General features: G+C 38.0%; 1 protein-coding gene across 1 annotated transcript in view; it reads right to left on the bottom strand.

Annotated features, from left to right (window-relative positions):
* LOC106876695 (sodium-dependent glucose transporter 1) overlaps positions 1 to 801 on the bottom strand; it is a 10604-nt gene extending 9803 nt beyond the window's left edge. Inside the window, exon 1 of the mRNA XM_014925354.2 lies at positions 363 to 801. The gene's annotated coding sequence lies outside the window, so the exon portion shown is untranslated. The remainder of the gene's footprint in view (positions 1 to 362) is intronic.
* Between the last annotated feature and the right edge of the window lie 5954 nt (positions 802 to 6755).

The following is a 6755-nucleotide window of genomic DNA, read 5'->3' as shown; positions in this document are numbered from 1 at the left end:
ATATATATATATATATAATATTGGGGATAAAATCCAAAATTACAAGTAAAAACTCAATTAAAATCAATTCATTAAAAATTATAGGTTCTTTTCCCTAAAACTATATATATATATATATATAATACACACGCACTTGTGTGTATATATATTGATACTTGGCGTAATTTTTGACAGTAATAAACTAAAAGTACTAGAGAATGCAATTTCCCAAAATTAAAGGGAAAATAACTTTGAAAAAAATAATTAAAAACAATGTGAGAATAGAACATACACACATATATGCGTGTGTGTGTATGTATGTGTATGTATATATATATATATATATACAATACATCCACTTAAATTAATGTTTTTATACTTACCAATTAACTCTTAGAACTGGAAATCCAAATCCCAATTCGTCCGAGGTAAAATGCTTTTTTATTTCTTTTCTTTTTGTTTTTTGTTTTTCGGTGTTGTGAAGATAAGAATGAATTAATCAACAAGATATTTGAGATTCGTGACGGAGGAAAAAGTGACAGACCTCCAAGAACGGAAAAAATCAATGTGACATTTGTGATGATTGCTAATTGTTGTGTCTGTCGTCGATGTACGCACCTATATACATACAGGCGGGCGTGTGTATGTTCTGTCTCGACACACAGACGTCTGTATATATATATATATATTGTATGTATGTATGTATATCCTTGTATATACACAAGAGACGCGAGTGCTTGTAGAAAAACTGCGTGAGATATAGAAATTAGCGTCGTAACCGGATGTTAGAACTGAAACATGTAACTTCCGCTATTTGTCACCAACTATTCGCAGTTCTCTGCTCCTACTTCTCTTTTCTTTTTTTTTTCAGCATATTTATACAGGGTGTCCACAAAGTCTGGGTACATGGGGATTAACACATACTTTAAGAAATTATTATTTCTTATATTTAATTGTTCATGCTATGATTTTATGTACCCCCTGTACCCAGACTTTGTGGACACAGCAAATGAAAAGCTGAGGGTAATTTTTCAGGGACGCCATCCTCATGAAACAATAGTTAAGCTATTGCTGGTATTCTTAATGCAGTGAACTAATTCTGACTAAGATAGAAGTTTCTTTTTTTTAGTTCAAAGAATTTACATACATTCTTTTATGTATTTCAATCCAAAGGCTGTCGCCATGCTGGGTACCACCAGTATTACTAACTTTTCAATGGCTATTCTCTCGTGATTGGCTTTTCGGTGAAAGAGTAAGTTTGATATTGTTATCTCCCTTTCAAGTTCACCTGGGATCTTGGACTTCAGAAAGACAAGTTGTTTCTTGAAAATATCTACCCTCATTCCATGTTGACTTCTCAGATTTTGGGGGTAAACTAATAAATAGTTGCAGGCCTTTGAATCCCAAGGTATTGAAGTCCCTGGTCCCCACTCTAGATGGGATGGGTGGGACGTCCATTTTGGTAGCCAGTATAACTCTCAGTGCCAAAGTTTGGTGCCAACCCCTCTAGAATCCTCTGCATATCACTCTTGTCTTTGCTCCAGAGAGTAGAGTCATAGGTGTTGCAGTCTTTCCCAGTAGTTCAGCTGTTCTATTGATGCAATCCTCCTGGTGTAGCACTGCTGAACTACCTCAAGTTCCATTATTAGTTTGACGCTGTAGGGTGACCACAGTTGAGAGCAGCGGTCCAGACAGCTGAGGACAAATGTACTCCATAGAACCAACTTAGCTTCCTAGTCCCATGTTCTGAAATTTCTAATACAGTTTGTTCTTTATTCTGAAAGAATACCATTTGTTAGTAACAGAAATAATGTCTCCTCGAATTTTTTCCACATTGTTCTTACAGTAGCATAATGATTTCGGTATGCCTTAATAGGTCATTTCTTTCATAGTAAACCAGATTTTCTTGTCTTTCCTACTTGCTAACACTTTAGTTTTTACTAAATTTATTTTAAAGCTTCTCAATTCTAAGCTTTTGCTTCTATGCTTGAAATTTCTTCTCTAAATCTTGAACAGGTTCAACTATAAGCACTAGATCGTTATTATAGACAAACAACCAGCTTTCCTATTTTCAGGCCCAAGGACACATATACAAACACACACACACACACACATACAAACACACATTTGACAGCATTTTTTTCTTGAATACATATTTCACAGTATTTCAGAAACTCACTCAAACATAAAAAAATACTTGAATCATGTAATTTGGGATATTTATTTGTGAATTTCCAACTGAAGCTCCTTATTTGTTACCTTGATAACCGTTTGCTTTGACATGTGACCAAGGCCAGAGATCACAGACAGTCAATTCTAATGATCCTCCCAGAAATGCGTTTCCTGAAAGCCAGATCGACCAATTCAGCAAATCAGACTCTTGTTTCTCATGAAATAAGTTCAAAGTGGTTTCAACAGTTTTGTGTGTTATTAAATAGGCAAAAAATAGCTCTCCCATAATGTAATTGTTTCACTTTCAACATACAATCTCAGATAAAGTCACTTGCTGAACAAATACAACTCAGGAATTCCACCAGCTTCAGCAGCCAAGTTACAAAATGCCTAAATTCTTTTTTTTTTTTTTCCAGAATTTCCAAAAAAGCAATTTGACACCCAAAGCAATTTGCATTTGACTTGTGCATTTGATGTTATTCAAAACAGCAGCCCCCCCACCAACATTTAAATATAACATATAGATACATATATAACTAGCACTCTACTGGTTATGGTGACAAGAGTTCCAGTTGATCCAATCTACAGAACTGCCTGCTCATGAAATTAACATGCAAGTGTCTGAGTACTCCACAGACACGTGTACCATTAACATAGTTCTCAGGTAGATCTACCATGACACACAATGTGACATGGCTGGCTCTTTGAAATACAGGTACTACTCATTTTTGCCAGCTGAATGAACTGGAGCAACATGAAATAAAGTGTCTTGCTCAAGGATACAATGTGTCACTGGAAGTGGAACTCGTGACCTTACGATTGTGAGCCAAATGCCTTTACCAAATACACATATATTATTACATATATATCATCATCATCATCGTTTAACGTCCGCTTTCCATGCTAGCATGGGTTGGACGATTTGACTGAGGACTGGTGAAACCAGATGGCTACACCAGGCTCCAATCTGATCTGGCAGAGTTTCTACAGCTGGATGCCCTTCCTAACGCCAACCACTCCGAGAGTGTAGTGGGTGCTTTTATGTGCCACCGGCACGAAGGCCAGTCAGGCGGTACTGGCAACGGCCACACTCGAAATGGTGTATTTTATGTGCCACCTGCACAGGAGACAGTCCAGCGGCACTGGCTGTAACTGTCCCAATCAACTCATCTCCAGATACCTTGACCATGTCCTTGACCCCCCCCCCCCCAAGTGGCTTCCCTTCCCTCTCACATCCACAACACTAACTATGCTGTTTGTCTTTTCAACTCTTTCTCCTTCCCTCCTGACCCGTCTAAAGTTCTCTTCACTCTTGATATCAAGAGCCTATATATGGTGATCCCACACCACGAGGGGCTTCCTGCCCTCAAACACTACCTAGACCTTCAACTTAACCCTCAGCCTGAAAACGTCCACATTTCTTCGTCTGGTCGAACTTCTCTCCTTCAACAGCTTCTCGTTCACAGGTGAGTTTTACCAACCAGTCCCAGGAGTGGCCATGGGAATGAGAATTTGCAAAGCTCTCCTGATTGATTCTAGGGCCCTGTTCAAAGATGTGATGAATTCTGACATATGGATACAGTCAGAAAACTTGCCATGTCCCTTTCTGCTCGTCACGGCTTCATAGTCTCTGTTGCAGCTATCCATGTCACTTCTTACAGCTTTTACTATGTTCACAGAGCATTGAGCAGCAGTCATGATGTTGGCATTTCGATACCTGGCATGAATCATCAGGATACAGGGAACTCTTTTTCCAATATTAAGATGGCTTCCACTCTTCTGTGTCAGCTAACTTTCTCTTAACTTCAACTTTAATCTTCAGGCTCTCCAAAGCCATTATCTGTGCACCAATACACCAAGCTGTTCCTGAAAAAATTCAAAGATTTACCCCAAACATCTTGTAAGTTGTTAGCTTGTTCTACTCCCCATGAAGACAACAGACTCAGTCCAGCTGCAACCAAAATTCCTAGCAGTTCCCCTAAAATCCCAATTTATACAGACATATGGCAGATGTTCAAACAGAGACAGTCAAAATAACTGAATAAATAAATTATTTGCATGTATTAAATTACATATTATAGCCAGCTGTCACAATCCATATTATGCTCTTTTATCCAGGTTTGGATTTTTTAAACTTCCAATATTAGATTTGTAAAGGCGGTGAGCTGGCAGAGACGTTAGCATGCCGGACGAAATGCGTAGCGATATTTCGTCTGTCTTTACATTCTGAGTTCAAATTCCACCGAGGTCGACTTTGCCTTTCATCCTTTCGGGGGTCGATAAATTAAGTACCAGTTGCATACTAGGGTTCGATCTAATTGATTCCCCCACCCCACCCACTCCCCCAAAATTTGGGGGCCTTGTGCCTAGAGTAGAAAATAATATTGGATTTGTAAAAATTAACAACTTCCCATTTCATCATTAAACTGGCATGTATTAGCAAAACAGGTGATTATGCTCATTTTACCTTACTAATGATGTAATCTCTAAGGTGTATATCTACAATATTTGATTAGTTTGTTCCCTATTGATTATCAGCTGTCTTATGCATGTATACAGTCAAAATAATACATTCAATAAGAAATCATTATTCCTAATATATTCATACAGAGCTAACATAGCTTATGATTAAAACACCAGATGACTAATATCCATGATGACTAAGGCATGTGGTGACTAATACACCTGGTGACAAAAGTACATATTGATTAAAATACTTGATGATTGTGCCATATCTATTGTCTTTCATCTGAATTTTCATGCAAATTTCCTTATACCTTTTGGTAAATGTGAGTGTAGAGATCATATAACACACACACACATATATATTATACATGAGATAGATTGTTCAAATTGCACGGGCCGGTAGAGTAAATCTTCCTCTACACAAAGATGTTACTTAAATTGCGATAAGAAGCTTGCTTCCTTATCACATCGTTCCGGGTTCAGTCCCACTATGTGGCACTTTGGGCAAGTGTCTTCTACTATGGATTTGGACTGACCAAAGCCTTATGAGTGGATTTGGTAGATAGAAGCTGAAAGAAGTCTGTTGTATATATGTAGGTATCTATGTGTGTGTGTCTGTTTGTACCCCCACAGACACACATACCTTTATTGTAGTTTTCACGGAGATTCAGCATGACACACCAGATGTGATGAGGTTGGCCCTTTGAAATACAGGTACTATTCATTTTCGCCAACTGACTGGATTGGTGCAACCTGGAATAAAGTGTCTCGCTCAAGGGCACAACAAGTTCCTGGGTATTGAACTCCTGAGCCAAATACCCTAACCATTAAACCATACTCCTTCAACTCATGTTACAAGTCCACATGTTTAGGGCAGAAGGATATAGATCGCCGCCTTCATCATCATTGTCGTTTAACGTCCACTTTCCATGTTAGCATGGGTTGGACGATTTGACTGAGGACTGGTGAACCAGATGGCTACATCAGGCTCCACTTTGATTTGGCAGAGTTTCTACAGCTGGATGCCCTTCCTAATGCCAACCACTCCGAGAGTGTAGTAGGTGCTTTTACGTGCCACCGGCACAAAGGCTAGTCAGGCGGTATTGGCGACGGCCACGCTCAAAATGGTGTATTTTACGCGCCACCTGCACAGGAGACAGTTTGGCGACACTGGCAACGATCTTGCTCGAATGTCGTTACACGTGCCAGGAAGGTGATGCTGGGCACAGGTGCCATTGACAGTTTCGCTTTCCCCAATAAGTCTTGGCAAGCCCGGTTTCGCTTTCGCTTGCCCAACCACTTTTAATAAATTAAAAAAAACAAAAAAAAACACAAAAGGCAAATTCATTGACTGTAATTTTTAGTGTTTATTTATAGGATGATAACATAATGATAATAATGATGATGATGATGATTATAAATCCTGACGAGTATTATTAATATTATTATCAACAACTATTAAAACTTGGGGTAAAAATGTAAAAATCTCAACAATAAAAATACAAAACAAATTCCAAATTGTTTCGAAATTTGGCAGAAACGTGAAATGTCTTTACAAACACTCAATATACATGCATACACACATATATGTATATATATGTGTGTGGGTGTGTGCGTATATATATATTTGTATTCTTTTATTCATTTCAGCCATGCGGCTGCGGTCATGCTAGAGCACTATATATATAACACACACATACTTTCATATATATTTGTATATACAATGCACATGCTTACACAAACTCACGTTCAAGCATGCACACACACACACACACACATCTATGTATGTATATATGTGTGTGTGTGTATATATATATATATATGTACTTTTATTCTTTTACTTGTTTCAGTCATTTGATTGCGGCCATGTTGGGGCACCACCTTTAGTCGAGCAAATCGACCCCAGGACTTATTCTTTGTAAGCTTAGTACTTATTCTATCGGTCTCTTTTGCTGAACTGCTAAGTTACAGGGACTTAAACACACCAGCATCGGTTGTCAAACGATGTTACTTATTAAATTTTTCTGCATGTGACTGGATTTCGATGAATGAGTTCAGGATTTGTGGTTCTTTTCTATAAATTATATATTTATATATTATATACTGTGAAACTTAATTTAATTTTAATAAATTAAATT

The sequence above is a fragment of the Octopus bimaculoides genome, chromosome 13 (genome assembly GCF_001194135.2).
Source record: "Octopus bimaculoides isolate UCB-OBI-ISO-001 chromosome 13, ASM119413v2, whole genome shotgun sequence".
Taxonomy (NCBI): Eukaryota; Metazoa; Mollusca; class Cephalopoda; order Octopoda; family Octopodidae; genus Octopus; species Octopus bimaculoides.
Note: the sequence above shows the minus strand (reverse complement) of the source record. Positions and strands in the feature narration are given on the sequence as shown.